Consider the following 16,950-nt stretch of genomic DNA (forward strand, 5'->3'; position numbering starts at 1 on the left):
TGTATCTCAAGAGAGAAGAGAATGGGATCAGGATATGGTATAAAAAGGGCTCAACTATATATGTAGTCTTTTGTCTTAAAAAAAGGCAGAATATTAGAATTAAATAACTGCTAGATTGGAGGGCTGTGGGTAGGATGTGGAGCTTATTCTGGTATTGTCTTGGTTTTTCAGTGGACTTAAAATGTTGATTTTTTTTCCATACTAAGGAAAAAATATCCTTTTTTGGTGAAGCTATTCTACAATAAGATGTATAATTGGAATGAATGTTTCATTAAGAGTATGAGTGGGTGTAATCTCTTCTTTGTATTCTATTACTTGTAGTAAATGCTTAACTGTTAGTGGTGTAAGAACTGCAACTTAGCCCTGGCCAGGTGGCTCAGCTTATCGGAGCATTGTGCCACCTACCCAAAGTTTGCAGATTCAGTGTGGTCAGGGCACATACCTAGGCTGAGGGAAACAATTCATTCTCTTACATCAGTCTTTCTCTCTCTCTTCCTCTCCCTCTCTCTATCTTCTATCTCTGTCTCTATCTCTATCTCTGTTTCTCTCTTCTCTCACACACACATTTCTCACACCCTTCCACTCTTTCTTCCTATCTCTTTCTAAAATCAATGAAAATATCCTTGGATGAGGATTCAGAAAAAAAAAAAAGAACAACTTATACGAGGTTTGTCTAGGAAAAGTCTGATGATTGTTAATATAATGAGAACGGTTTGTGAGACATCAGTGTAACCTGGCAGTCAAGGGGAGTGGACTGGAATGTGCATGCTTGAACAATGACAACTTCACTATACAAGTCAGTGGGGGCAGTAGACTCCATTGAGTGAGCACGGGTACTGTGTGGCTTCACATTCAAAATGAGTAAGTAGAGCAGTGAATTTGCATCAAATTTTTTTATTAAGCTTGAACATTCCTCTAGGGAAACTATTCAGTGATTCAGAAGGCTGCAGGTATGGACAGCTAGTGATTGGCAGCTCCGTCAAGACAATGGGCCCACACTCATGCATCCTCTCCAGCAGAGTTTTTGGTGAAACATCAAATCACTCAGGTGACAGACAGCCTTGCTACAGCCCAGATTTGGCATCTTGCAATGTCTGGCTTTTCCCAAAACTAAAATTCAAGAGATTTCAAACTGTCAGTGAAATTCAGGAAAATAAGACAGGACAGCTGATGGTGATTGGGAAACTGTGTGAGGTCCCAAAATACCTACTCTGAAGGGGTCTGAGGTGTCACTGTCCTACAGATATTGTTTCTTATATCTTGTATTTTCTCCCATAAATGTCTCTGTTTTTCTGTAGTACATGGCTGGATACTTTCTGGACAGCCCTCATGATACATCCCACAGAACTCAAATCTTTTAACCAACTTAGGTTTCTAGGATATTTTTAAGTATTTTTGTTTTTAAAGGTAAGAGAGATAATGTTTTCCTTTTTTTTTTTTTTTTTTTTTGAAAAAATGTCATCCTCAGTTGAAAATTTTCTAACTTATGTAATATGAAAAAAAATTTAGCCCTGGCTGGTGTAGCTCAGTGGATTGAGCTCGGGCCTATGGACCAAAAGATCGCAGTTTGATTCCGTGTCAGGGCACGTACCTGGGTTGCAGGCTGGTTCCCAGCAGGGGCCAGTTCCCAGCAGGGGACGCACGAGAGGCAACCATACATTGATATTTCTCTCCCTCTCTCCTTCCCTTCCCTTTCCTTCTAAAGATAAATAAATTTTTTTTAATTTAAAGTCTTCTCTTTTATCTTTTTCCTAGGTTTAATAACGATAAAATGAAGAGCATAATGAAATAGCCGTTTTTTACCTTGTAAGTATTAACTCACAGTCCCCCTACCATAGCTATAAAAAGTTACTGTTTAATGTCATTTTTTGGCCTTATTTCTGATTTTCTTTTTACCATCCTAGAATGTTAACTTTCTGACTTCTCCTTACCCTCTCTACACGTTGAAGTTTGGTATTTATTTAATTCAATTTAGAGCAATTGAATTGGCAAAAATAATGCCATATCATAGGTAAGTTTCCTATTTGGGAAAGTATTTTACAGCCAGGCCTCAGCATCTCTAAATCTGAGAATAAGAATTTTAAGCCCTTTTTCCTCCAAAGGAATTTACAAATAAGTAACAGTCTTTTCTTATTATCATCATTATTCAGTCTCATTGATGGTATGGTTTTATAAATTGGAAGTATCCTTTCCACTTAAATTGTTTTTTCATTAATTTTTTTTTCTTTTTTACATTTCACTAGGTTACAATTCAGACTTCTTTGTGAGTACTTAAAATTTAGCTGTTAAGCTTCAGGAGTTGGGAAAAACAGGGAGTGCCACGTCCTCTTCCAACTATGTTGTCTGACATGGTCTGGGCATGGAGGATTTGAGTTCAAGGAATTCGTTTCCCCGGAGGAGAACATGGCATCCAAAATGGGTTAACAATTGGCTGTTTTATTTTAATTATTTTACTCTTGCTACTGAATATAGACATTGAACTGTACTTACTAATTCCTGTGAAAGTCACCCAAGAGGAACGAACGGACAATTCAGGGGAAAACTTTAGTATTTCCCACGGAACTGCCTGAAAAGATGGAAAAATTCCCTCTAATGAAATAACTCCTAAATGTCTAAAAGTTGTTGGAGTAACAGCCCTTCCTTTCCCTTGAATAAGAATATATATCAATTAGACAGGCAAAGAAATTTTTTTTAAAAAGGCTGGTTAACTATTACAAACTAAATACGTAGAAACAGTTACTAGAGAGTCAGAGTTTATAGTACACAGAGAAACATTTTAGACAGAAAAGGATAGATAGCTAAGTTAGACATCACAAAGGCCTTATAATAAATTTCCTATTACCTCTACTCAATCTAGCATATCCTTTTGCCCCATGAGAAATTATGAGAAACTTTAATATATAATTAATACATTCAAATTCTGTACATACAGCTATTTCTAATTGTCTGATTGATAGCTCTCCTGGTCAAAATAATCTTTGTTTATTATAACTGAATGTATGGGAACTTTCATATTTTTCCTGGTTACCTTTGTATTGATTTTTTTCTGCTTAATTGATCATGCTATACTGCAAATGTTAATCACTACCTAAAATGAAAATATAAAAACCTGCTTGTACTTGCAATAAACAGAACAGAGCTTTACTGTCCTTTGAGGCACGATGTCATCTGTTATCCATCGCCCACGCCTTACCCACCTTCCGGACCCCTGGACCCTGCCGGGTGCCGAGGCTGGACCCTGGCAAGGGGCCCAATCCCTGTTAATTCTTTTTATATATACACATGCACACCTCTTAGAATATGAAATAATTTTACCCTGATTTATTTAACTTTTGAGGAATTAGTAAATTCTAAGGAAAATATTTAACAGGTTAGTTGAAATTAATATTATCCCCCTCAAAAATTCTCAAATCCAGGTAGGTCATGGTAAACACACAAGGTACTTAATTCCCTAAAAATATTTGAGACCCTGTATCAAAATGATTCATTTCCATCTATTTCTTGAGCTAATTCTACATCTCTAAATAAAAGAAACTTGGTGTTAGAGGGATGGCCCTGTTTAATAGTACTTCAGATGCTTTTCTTACATTACCTCATACCATTGCACTAGTGACCCAGTAAATAATGTGTATGTGTTGCAGAGTGACCTTGTGATTACAGGTGATTAGCCAGTAAACTGAGTAAGTAGTTATTAGGGTTGAAATAAATATTGAAAACTTTGAATAATAAGCCAGTTTGAAGAATAGTAGCCAAATGTCATAGGTCACTTCTTTTTCTAATTTTGTCGATGGAAATCTAAAATGGAAACATTTGCAAATCCCCAAAGAATTCTATGTAATCAATGCTTGGGTTTCTTAATTGATCCCTTGGAAGCCAGCTCAACTTTTCTTCAATGTTAAGTCTTAGAAAAAGAAGTCTTTTCAATTAGTATTGTGCTCTTACTATAGACTAGAGGGCAGTCCATTAAAAAAAAAAGGTATCATTTAACTTCTAACATAACATCACATTCTTAACCTCATTTCGTTTCCTTTATAAATTTCTAAGCAAACAGCCTTTCTTGGATACTCTCAGGTATCTTTTAAACAGGTAATTTGCAATGTTTTGTAGTTGGAATGCTTTCTGTTGTCTTAGGTAATAATGCCTGGAGTTCCCTTTAAGATGCAAAAATAGGACATAGTGACAGTAGTCAGTGATTCTGTATGATTGTATGTGTGTGCCCTCTTCTAATGTTATTTACTTAGAAAATGTAGATGTTCTAGAAGTTGTGAAGCGTTGGTGTTTCATATACTATTTGATGCTCTCAAAATTAAATAATGGCAGTTTGGGGGGTTCATTTTCACAAATCAAGTAAAGAGATGAAACATTTTTTTAAATTTAAAGTTCTTAAACTTACATTGCTTAACAAAACATTTAAAAATCGTCATTTCCTCCCCCCCTTTTGAGCTATGTTTCAGTTTTTTTACATTGCATTTTTTGGGTACATAGACAAGTCATATAATTCTGTTATGTGAATATAAAATAACTATATCATTTTATGCTAAATAAAATAACATATTTAGTTGATTGCAAGTAGTTAAGGTCATTGCTTCATTGCTTCTATCTTTAATCTACAACAACAAATATTTTAAGGCATTGAATTTATAACTAAGAAAGAGAAGATAAAGCAGAAAGTTCATCATTTATTGCTATCAGTATTAGTAGTCCTGTAAACAAAAATGACAGAACAAAGTACTTTACAATTTAGGAGACATTAAGTTTGTCTGTTCTCAAGAGCTGGGCTGGTAAAAGGAAATGACAGAAATTATTTTTCTCAGACTGGTTATCAAGATAAGTTTTTACAGATACTATTAAGTCAGCAGTAGAATAGCAATGGCATGTAATCATATCATTCTAGAAAATATTGTCAGTTTTTGAATTATAAGTGGTATAAATGTAGGAGTGACTGAAAGTACTGCAAATAAAATAACACTATAATCAGTAGGGTAGTAAGTAATTGATATGAAAAATAATATAAAAATCTGTTATTTTCAATTAAAATGTAATTATTTGCTATACATCACTAGATATAGCTGAAATTTTTAAAAATTTATTTGTCATGGAACTTTACTCTTGTGCAAGTAATTATCTTCCTGTGCCACTCACAGGGATATTTTAATTATCTTGAATAGTATTAATGATATGAATGTTGCTGGGAGAAAGATGTGTGCCAAAAAAGAAAAAGCAAATTGCTCTTTTGGCACTAGTAGTAAAGAGTGTGTTACAATCCAAAGCACAAAAATTTAAGGGTGCTAGGTACTATCAGCATTTGGTGGAAAGAAGGAATTGCAAACTTAACTGATATGGTGAATGGATACTAATTAGTAAATATACTAAATCTTGGCTCCTTGGCTGTATATTGTTCTATAGTTTATGAAAAGAGGAAAAGTTTAAAATATAATACAGCCATTTTTTGGTCACTGTTCAAATAACTGCTATTTTTGAGAATTTGACAATGTTTAAACAAATACCAGGTGTTCCTGGCCTCAGAGTTTTACATACTTGATATGTATGTGTTTAACAGAATGGTTAGGTTAAATCTGAGCTTTCATGTTTAAGGCAAGGCTGTGTTTCAACAAAATAATAGAAAGGGGGTGGATTTATTGTTTTCTCAATTTGAACAACTTCCCAGTTTAGGAGTGATGATTCAAAAAAGAATAACAGAATTTTTTTATTTATGAAGTTACCTTGGGTATTTTCTTAGGAAAATGAAAACAAGGCAAAATTTAATAGCATAGGTCTTGATATAAGTCAGAAAACAAACAAATGTAATGAATTCTGGTGTAAAACAGATTTCAAGTTCTAAGCATAAATACAGTAAGTGGCATCAATAAATTATTCAATGTAGTCTTGCCTTTTGTCACTAATTTGTCTGAAATATTTGAGTTTTCAAAGTTATCTCCATGTAAAAACAGGAATAAACTGAATCCAGAATTGAAATAAAAATGTGTCCAGATGTCAGCAATCACCCTTTTTGCCTAGAGTGTCAGTTTCACTCTTCTTGTTATATCCGGTAGATTCGTTATAGTTCTTTTTTTGTTTTTAGTTTCAGGGAACATGTATGAATGACCCATGGACAATAGTGTGGGGATTGACTGCAGGAGCAGGGGCTGGGCTGGGTAGAGGAGGACAAAGGGGGAAAAAATAAGACAACTGTAATAGACTAACAATAAAAATTTTATAAAAAAAGAAAAAATTTTCACTTTTGTTTTTCTTAGTTTGCCTTTTCAAGTTGCTTCTTTATGCCCCTAGTATTTGCTGCTCTAGAGTCAGAACTTAAAATTGCCAGTTTGTCCTCCAGATCCTTAATAAAATAGCTTAGTAAAATACATTGAATTTTTTTAAAAGTAAATTTTTAAATGATCTGCATTCATTTTATTTTAGCACTCAGAATATTAGAATTAGAACCATAATAAACTTTTTCCTTAATGTTATAAATTATATTTTTCAGTAACAATTGATGGAAAATAAAATTCTCATATTTTTTCAGTGTATTTCAGTTTTGTATATAATTTTATCTTTTTGTCCCAGATACTACTTTCTAAAGGTATTTTATATCTTTTTTTATCCTCACTAGAGGATATGTTTGTTGATTTTAGAGAGAGAGGGATAGGGAGGAAGAGAAAAAGAAACTTCCATCGTTTGCCTCCAATATGTGCCTGCACCAGGGATCAAACCCGTAACCTTTTGGTGCATGGAAAACCCTCCAACCAACAGCCACTGGCCAGGTCTAAAAATAGATTTTTATCCTTTTTTTGCCAAACATGTCCTTCCACTGATTCTCATCTCATAGTATGAATTCTGGCCATTAGTAGCTTAGATATTCCACTTTGGATCTGCTATGTTTTTTCAGTATTTCTTTTAGAATATTGTCTGGAAAACTGAACCCAATATACTCAATATGGTTTGAACTACAAAATATAGTGCCTCTCTTATGAATAAGACACTTATATTAATGCCTGATTTCACAAACTTCATCTTTGTCAACAGTTTGTTCATGTTGAATTACAACCCACTGAAATCCTAACTTTGTCAGAAATGTGTTTCAAATTCTATAAATTGAGATTCAGCTGGCATTTATTGAATACTTACTCTCTGCTAGCTGTTCCATAAAAATTTAAGCTTGTACGATCTTAATGGGACTATGAGGTAGACATTAGTAGACCTATTATATTTTACAAAGAGGAAACTGACACTCATGTAACGAAATAACACCCAAGATCAGGATTCCATCATGGGTCTTCTCACTACTAATATAGTGTTTTGTGTCATTGCTTCCTCAATAAATTATTTCTGTGGCTTATATTGCTAAAATTAGAAATACAGAAACCGACCAGTGAATTCTATTGTACTCAGGGTGATTTTAGAACTTAGGAGACATGCTTTGAATTTTTAATATTTTTGGTCAGTGCAATAATGCTTTATGTAAGCTAGATGAACTGAAATTAGAGCCATGAAAGATTTTAAAAATTAGCCTAAAAAATGTAATGGAAACAAAGTCAGAATTGCAAATCAATTACAAGTGGGTGAGGTGGGAAAACCATTAATTTATATAAAATGTATATTTTTTTACTTAAATTTTTTGTTAAATCTGTTGTCTGATATGGAAGGAAAACTAAATTAGAGTATTTAAAGATTCTCATTTACTCAGATTCATGTTTAAGTTGACTTCTTAAGCAGGCCATTTATTTGTCTTACCTTTCAATACTACCTTTTCCTGAGAAGATCATAAGAATGACAAATTTATATATCAAAAGCCAGTAGAGATAATTAAGAGCCCACTGGCCAGAACATAAACCACTGGACTTTAAAGTAAGACTGTTGTATAAAGGTAAAAGACAATAACCAATTTTTTTTCTGATTTTTTAATAGTTCTGCTCATTTGGTTCTATACCTAGCCATTAAGGCTCTATCCATATCTAGTTAGCAAAGGTGGCTTTTCTTCCACTCAGCAAACTTAGAAGCAGAGACTTAAGGTATGGGAGCAGTATAATATTTCCAGTGGACTAAGATATAGGAGTGGAGAAATGGCCAGGGCCATACCAGGATTCATTACCACATAGTCCAGACTGAATGGAGGATAGGTAAAAATAATCAAATACCTGCTCAGCACAGTACTCAATACTGAGAATAATTATTTATATTCAGAAGTTATTATAAATGGACAAGTAACCATAATTTGAGCTCAAAAAAACTAAAAATGTTAAGATAAATAGCATATTGATTTATGTCCTTATGAACCTTTTGCATTATATTTCTTGGTTGACATGGTATACTTGTAACTTATTCATACCTAGGGAGTAAAATAAAAAATTCAAGACCACAGAAATATGAATGTTTATCTTCTAAGCAGTTTAACTTTGCATATACAGAAACTATTGTTAAAGAATCTATTAAAATGATAACACATTTTGGGGGGATATGTATATATATATCTTCTGACTTTTCTGGGATAAATTGTCTAAATTGAAATCCACTTCACACAGTTTCTAAGTAATCCTTTGTTCATTAATTTCTCCATCAAAAAAAAAACAAGGGAGTATAGAAATAGTACTTTATATTTACTTGAAAACTAGTTTTTTATTATAAGACAGACTTTTTGGATTATATCTGCATATTATTTCATTGCATACCTCATCTCAACACTGAATTTTAAATGTATCTTCTGTAGTTTATATAATCTTTTTTTTATTCAATCACTTGTATCCAAAAGACAAGTAAAAAACACATTTTAATCTGTTGCCTGTGAATTTTATGTATTGGAAATTTCATAAAACTTTCAAAGTTTCTTAGTAGGGTAATGAAAAAATTACCATGTTTATTGAATTTATGGTGTTTGTTTTAGCCCCATAATTAAGCCTTTGCTTAAAGATATTAAAAAATGGCTAATTTAAAGTGTTTTTTAGATATAGTACAGGGTGGGGCAAAAGTAGGTTTACAGTTGTTTGTATGGAAAATAATATAATAATTATTAAATAATACGAGAATAAACTCTCTGTAAACCTTTTGCCCCGTCCTGTATATCATGACTTATGTAGTATCCCACTCTTCTGATCAAGGATAGTCATTCTGTAGCCCAGTGGGTATATATAGCCAGCTCCTTAGAATTTTATGTGCTGAATTTGAAGCATACTTGAAGAAAGTAACTATTACTACAAACCGTGTTGATGCCAGATTAAAAAAAGTGAAATTAAGATATTTGAAAAATCTAAAGTAATGTAGTGACACATAAAGGTTACATCTAAACAAAGTAGTAGAAATATTTTTATACCATGTAAAGAGAGATGTGCCTTCTCTATCTGGCTGGGTTTGCTCCATTGGAATCTTTCAATTCATTTATAATTTAAACCAAGGATTTCTATATTTTATGAAAATCAAGAATTTTCATATCAAAATAAATTTTTCTACTAGTTTAAATTTATCAGGCTTTCAAATAGAAAGTGGTTGTTTTTAATTATCTCAGATAGTTAAAATAGAAATTAAAAAATGGAAAAAACTTCCCCTGAGGTTGTTTACTAAAACATCGGTGATAAAATTACAATATATATTGTCACAGAAAGTAACAATCTTTAAGAGATAAAATTAAGATTAGAGAAATTATAACATTTGTCAATAGGAATGATTCAGTAAAGAGTATCGATAGTTACAGATGGAGGGGAGAGTGCTGGAGGAGTATTCTTCAGTAAGCAAGAGAGAGTAGTATTTAGTATAAAAGGGAAGGGATTAGTCTTATTAACAGTGATTGTTTATCCATAATATAGAGAAGGAAGAGTTGTATGGGCACAGATATAGGTAGAGATAGATGTAGTAGAAATTGTCAGAAATCCTCTGATAGCTTCTGTTTTCTAAGTGAAAGTAAGAATCAAAGGGAAAATACTGGAAATTTGAAGGGAGATAAGAGACACACCTATCTGATATTTTTCTAGAAGAATGAGAAAATGAATGGACTGATGTTGCAGATATTGAACCAATTTTAGGTATAAAAAATTTATAAAGTAAAATTATTTGTTCAGATGACAGGATCTTACCCTTGATTACACACATGCAACTTACAGCTAAGAAGCAAATTCAGCAAAGTTGCAGGATACAGAATCAACACTCAAAAATTAGTTGCATTTCTATGAACTAACATAACAATTCAAAAAAGAAATTAGGAAACAATTTCATTTGTAGTAGCATGAAAAAGAATAAAATAGCCCTGGCTGGTGTAGCTCAGTGGATTGAGCACAGGCCTGGGAACCAGAGGATCAAGGTTCGATTCCCAGTCAGAGCACATGCCTGGGTTGCAGGCCATTTCCCAGCAGGGGACGCCCAAAAGGCAATCGTACATTGATGTTTCTCTCCCTCTCTCCTTCCCCTCTAAAGATTAAATAAATAAATAAATAAATAAATAAATAAATAAATAAATAAAATCTAAAAAAAGAATAAAATGTTTATCAATAAAACTAACCAAGATGGTAAAAGACTTATATACTGTAAACTAAAAAACTGTTAAAAAGTTAAAACAAATAAATGGAAATATTGGACAAATAAATGGTATTAATATTGTTAAGATGACAGTATTAGGCAAAGTGCTGTACAGATTCAATGAAATCCTCGTCAAAATCCCAGTGATATTTTTTTGTGGAAATAGAAAATCCATCCTAAAATTTGTACAGAGTCCCATGGGACATTAGATAGCTAACACAATCCTGAGAAAGAACAATGTTGAAGATCTCACACTTCCTGATTTCAAAACAATACAAAGCCATGCTAATCAAACAGTATGGTATTATTATAAACACAGATATATAAGCCAATGGAACAGACCAAGAAATAAACCTTGTATGTATGTTCAGATGACTTTTGACAAGTGTGCCAGGACCATTCATTGAGAAAATGAGTCTTTCCAACAAGTGATGTTGGGAAAACTAGATTCATCCACATGCAAAAGAATGAAAAAGAAGTCAAACACTTATACCATAATGAAAATTAACTTAAAATGGATCAAATACCTAAGCATACGAACTAAAAGTATAAAACTCTTAAAAGGAAACATAGGGGAAAGGTTTATGACATTAGATTTGGCAATGATTTCTTAGATATGACCAAAAACACAGGCAACAATGGCAACAAAAAGGTAAGGTGAATTTCATCAAAGTTTAACACTGTGTATAAAAGGACACTATCAACAGAATGAAAAAGTAGCCAGTAGAATGGGAGAAAATATTTGCAAATTAGATATGTAAGGGATTAATGTGCAGAATATATAAAGAACTGTATAACTCCATAACAAAAAATAACCGTTAAAAAATAAGCAAAAAACTTGAATATACATTTCTCCAAAACAGTTATACAAGTAGTCAATAAACACAAGAATAAGATGCTTAATACACTAATCATTTGAGATAGGAAAATCAAAACCACAGTGAAGTACCACTTCACACCCATTAAGATGGCTATTATCAAGAAATGAAGAGAAAGTAGGTGTTGGCAATGATGTGAAGAAATGGGAACCCTTGTGTGCTGCTAATGAAGTGTAAAATGGTATAGCTACTGTGGAAGACAGTATGGCAATTCCTCAAAAATTAAAAATAGAATTAATGTATGGAACATTGATGTTGCCTTTGGGTATATACCCAGAATAATTAAAAGCAGTACTTAGATTTGTATACCCTGTTCATAGCAGCATTAATCATAATCAGAAGATCAAAACATTCTAAATGTCCAGATAAATGGATAAACAATTTGTAGTACACATGCACAATTAAATACTACTCAGCCATAAAAAGTAGAGTCTGATACATGCATCAATATGGATGAACCTTGAGAAAGTTATGCCAGGTGAAATAAGCTAATGAAAAGGATAAATAACTACATAATTCCATTTATATGAGGTGCCGAGAATAGACAAATATAGACAGGAAGGATTGTTTTCAGAGGTTGGGCTGGAGCAATGAGTAGTTAGTATTTAATGGGTATAGTTTCCATTGGTGTGGATGAAAAGGTTCTGGAGACAGTGTGGTGTTGGTTGCGCAACAATCTGAATGATCTTCATGACATAGAACAGAAGTGTCAAATTCATTTTCATCGGGGACCACATAAGCCTCCCGGTTGCCTTCAAAGGGCTGAAATAATTTTAGGACTGTATAAATGTAACTGCTCCTTAACTGTTAAGGAGTTGAAATTACATTCAGCCCTTTGAATGCAACCACCAGGCTGATATGGCCCCTGGTGAAAATGAGTTTGACACCCCTGACATAGAACTACATTTTAAAATGGTGACATTTATGTTAGGTATATTTAACTACAATTTTAAGAAGAATAATCACATTGTTTACTATGAAATTCTTTTTTATAGATTTTAAAAACTGACTCTGTATTTTGCTCTATTCACACTTATTTCTTTCTAGTATACTTGGCTTAGTTTAAAATCTATAGACTTAGCAAAATTGGGAAAGATTGCAAGGAGGTACAATTGTACCTCAGGTGAAATGACCCAATTGATTTGTTCTTGATATTGAAATAATTATTTAATGTGTACATCTACTGTATCGGATCAAAGGAATGATATGTAATCTTGAACAGTTATTTGTTTCATAATTTTTTTGTCTTAAATTATTTTAAATTTTCGGTGGGAAGGGAATTTGTTTGATACATTAGTGTAACAACTGGGATAGTGCCTGGCACATAGTAGGTGTTCAATGAAGTATTTGTTAAATGAAAATGTATATATATAAATTTTGTGTATCTGAAAGTGCTTCCTTTTTTGTCTGAAAATTGGGTGTTGTTTTTGTCTGGAAAGTAGGTTTGAGGGGAGAAGATAGCAAGGACAGTCTTAATGTAACTGATAAATACAAGTAAGTATTAAGTATTTTCATATTATTGTAAACTTATTTTGGCTACACATTGAAAATTTTGCAGAAAAGTAATATGTGAAATACATGTTACTCAGATAGAAGATTAGCAACATATATTTTAGTAATAGAGAACATATTCGCAAGAAAATTAATATAGACAATATGACAGTTGTGCTTTTTATAAACAATTAGATATTAGAAGGGACAAATTTCATTGCACATCACCTTATTCTATAATAGAAGTATTTTAGCTTTAGCATAGCCATTTTAATGGTGAGAAAACTGGGGCAAAAGATGTTGTCAAGACTTAATACCAAGTGGTGGCAGTTTTCTGGTATCTTGTAGAGAGAAGTAATTTCATTCCCAAAGCTGAATAAGTGGCAACTGTTGAGGAGTATATTTCTTTGCCTAGTGAAGAGTGGAGACAGCAGAATTACTTCATATATAAAGTGATATCCAATTTTGACTGAATATTCTAATAGAGAAATAAATGTTCAGGGTAAAATATTTTGTGTTTTTAAACGTATTATCTGAGAAAATTGCTGTATTTGAGGTCTTTCGTATATTTTTACTTTATTTAGTATTAAAATATTTTATGTTACTTCTTTAGAGAATGTATTTTCATTCTGCTAGCTTAAGTTTATTGAAACTGAGCTGTTGTGTGTCCTTTTTTAAATTTTTCCCTTGGCATAAAGTCTTACCTAATGAAGATGTCTTTTGAAAGCTGTACTTTAAGGAATAAAATACTGTTTGTAATTTATTACCTTACCAAGGTAAAGATCAAATTTTATGAATTTTCTTTTTATAATAGGAAAAATAATATATTTAATACATTCAGAAGTTTGATGAAATATTTAGCTGTATTGACTTACTAAGTTGACACAGGAAAAAATGCTTTTCTTTTCCTCATATTATGTATTTTTGAGTTCTTAACCTGTAGCAATGTGCTTGACACATAGGCTTTTCTTAAATTTTTGATGTGGAAATAAATTATTAGGTTACTTAAAAACTTCTAAGAAACAACTAATTGTGCATACTATGTCATTGTTAGAGTCTTTAAAGATGGGTTGTTTTTAATGGATTTATCTACTTTATTTTTCTAAAAGAAAAATTTTTGTATCTTTAGGTGATAATGTGTTTATAAAACTAAAACCTTGGAGTAAAGTAGCAGCACATAATGGTTTGTGGGTTTTGAAAAGGTGCAGGCCATATTGTGCTGCCTCAAAAATACAAGGGTCTGATCTTCTAAAGAAAATGTACATCTTTTCATTCATAGCTTGTGTGAAAGTGATGTCAACAGTGCCTTAGCAGCACGTAAATATTGGCGTTAAGATTCTAAAATTATCTCCAGTATTAACTGTGCTGCTGAAGTAAGGTTGGCCATCTTCTGCAGTCATTTTAATATGTATTAATGTTACTAATGTACTTTCTGTTTTATTGGTAATGTATTTTCATTATTATTGATAACCTTCTTTAGTATGATTCTATAAAAACAAGTACTCACTGTTCAGATGTATTGTGTATATTAAAATAGTATAATTGCACCCCAGCTGGTGTGGCTCAGTGGACTGAATGCCAGCCTGAGAACCAAAGGGTCACTGGTTTGATTCCTGGTCAGGGCACATGCCTGGGCTGCGGGCCAGGTCCCCAGTGGGAGGTACATGAAAAGCAACCACACATTTTGTATTTCTTCTCCCTTTCTCCCTCCCTTCCCCTCTCTCTATAAATAAATACAGTCTTTTAAAAAGTAGCATAATTGCAATTTAATAATTGTTGAATGCCATTAAGAGTTTATTGAAAGAGCTTACACATCAAGTTTATTTTAGTGTACCTTTATACTCAATGTATATACTCAATAATTAGATTTTTAGTCATGATTAACAGATATATTCATGTTCCCTTTGTTTCTCTAGTAAAATGAAATTATTGTAAAGATATTTGCATTATCTCACAGTTAAAATGTACATTATAAAATATATATTTTGGACCCCAGCTGGTGTGGCTCAGTGGATTGAGTGTTGGCCTGCGAATCAGGGGGTCACTGGTTCCATTCCTGGGCTGGGACACATGCCTGGGTTTCATCCTCCATAGGGGTCATGCCAGAAGCAACCACACATTGATGTTTCTGTCCCTCTATAAAAATTTATTTATATATATATATATATATAGAGAGAGAGAGAGATGTATACACATATCCAATCCAATATACTGTATCTAATTGGATATACTATATATATATATCTATCTATATCTATCTATATATATATATGATAGAACTTTAATAATGTTACTAAATATTTTTTATAAGGTAAGGGGTAAAGTACTGAAACATGTGAATTAAATTCCTGAAATCCCACTCTAGCTGGTGTGGCTTAGTGGATTGAACTCCCCACCAGTTGGATGGATTCCGAGTCAGAGCACATGCCTGGGTTGTAGGCCCAGTCCCCAGTAGGGGGCACTGGAGAGGTAAACACACATTGATGTTTCTCTCCCTTTCTTCCTCCCTTCCCCTCTCTAAAAAATAAGTAAATAAAGTCTTTTAAAAGTTTTTCTGAAATCCTGTGTCTCAAAATACACTTAATCTAATTTAAAGGTAGGAAAATTCTTAATAGATGATCAACCTGTACCTTGGGTAACTCAGGAAACAGAAGCTCAAATTAAGTAATTTACTACATGTGACAAATTAGTATCTTAGTCTTCTAACTTGATGCTTTCATGTTTTTCTTGTTTTTATTAAAATTTAAATAAATCTTAGCCAAAGATTATTTTTTGTAAGTTGAAAACATAAAGGCCTTGTTTGCTTTTTTATAACCTTAACTTCAGAGTATGGCCAAAAATTACTGCAGTTATTAATTTCATAGATACAAGCACAGTCAAAAATAAATGAAAATGTTTATCTTTGATTTCTTATTTGTTGGTGTTAAGTAATTCTATTAAAAAATGATGTTCAGGGTAAGACAAGTGTGTTTGTGTAGTGTACCATATTTTTCTGGTCTTATTTCCTGCCAGGAATATTTACTCTTTTCTGTATAAGCAAGCAGAAAAATCTACAAAATAAAAGCAGTTCTTAAGGAATCATCTCCAGTTATAATCGTCAATTTTAGAAACCCTTAAAGTATATCAGATATAATTTAAAGAATTGTATTCAAGGATCTTATGTTTAAATTATAATTTGAAGGGGAAGAAAATATGTAAGACAAAGCTCTCATTTTTTAGAACAGTCTCACATTTTTTCCAAAATAATAAAGCAGTATACCATATTGTTAGAATTAAATACCAGCTTTTACATGGAAATATTTGCTTAGTGCTTTTAGAAATCATTCCTTAAGCTCTTACATTGATTCCTTTATTTCATCTCAATCATTTTATGACAAATATATGATAGTTTGACAAATATATGATAGTTTGTGGTTTCACTAAAAGTATTCTGGGGTCTAACACATAGATGCTTAGAAATACTGTTTTGTTTTGTTTTGTGGGTTTTTTTTTTTTTTGGACTATAAGACACACCTAGGGTTTAGAGGAGGAAAATAAGTAAAAAATTTTTTGAAAGAAAAAATGTGGTAAAATATTTAATAACATAGCATTTCACCAATGTAAATGTAAACAGAACTCAACTCTAGCATTAACAACCATTATTCCTCCCAAATGGGGGGCAGTGTGTCTTATACTCTGAAAAATAAGGTAGTTAATGAATGAATAACATATTAATAGCTTCTCCAATATTTTCCAGAACAACCCAGGAATTAGGTACTGTTTTTTACTTTGTTTTTGTTTTTCTAAATGTATTTGAAGTCAAATTTTTGGGAATTAAAATCAGTCTACTCTGCCTTCTAAATGACAGGAAAACTTGGATTTTACATTTGCTAGGTAAATCTTTATATCTGTATGTTTCAGGTGTGAAGAAGGACCATTGGGGGCTATTATAGCTAAAAGAAAACTTTCTTGTCTCAATTCTGAGAATAGATTAAAGAAAAATTGAAATACTGGGAGAGTAAAACAATATTGCATTTAAATTTATTGTAACAGTATGCAGTTTCTTACAGTCTTTTATTAAAAAAGAGGCCTATCAATA

The 16,950-nt window shown here is 32.4% G+C and overlaps 1 pseudogene; it reads left to right on the forward strand.

Moving 5' to 3' along the window:
• The window catches only part of LOC119041628 (tubulin alpha-1A chain-like), a 178,464-nt pseudogene that overhangs the window by 12,395 nt on the left and 149,119 nt on the right, over positions 1-16,950 (forward strand).

Source organism: Artibeus jamaicensis, unplaced genomic scaffold, assembly GCF_021234435.1.
Source record: "Artibeus jamaicensis isolate MK-2021 breed Jamaican fruit bat unplaced genomic scaffold, CSHL_Jam_final contig_410, whole genome shotgun sequence".
Lineage (NCBI taxonomy): Eukaryota > Metazoa > Chordata > Mammalia > Chiroptera > Phyllostomidae > Artibeus > Artibeus jamaicensis.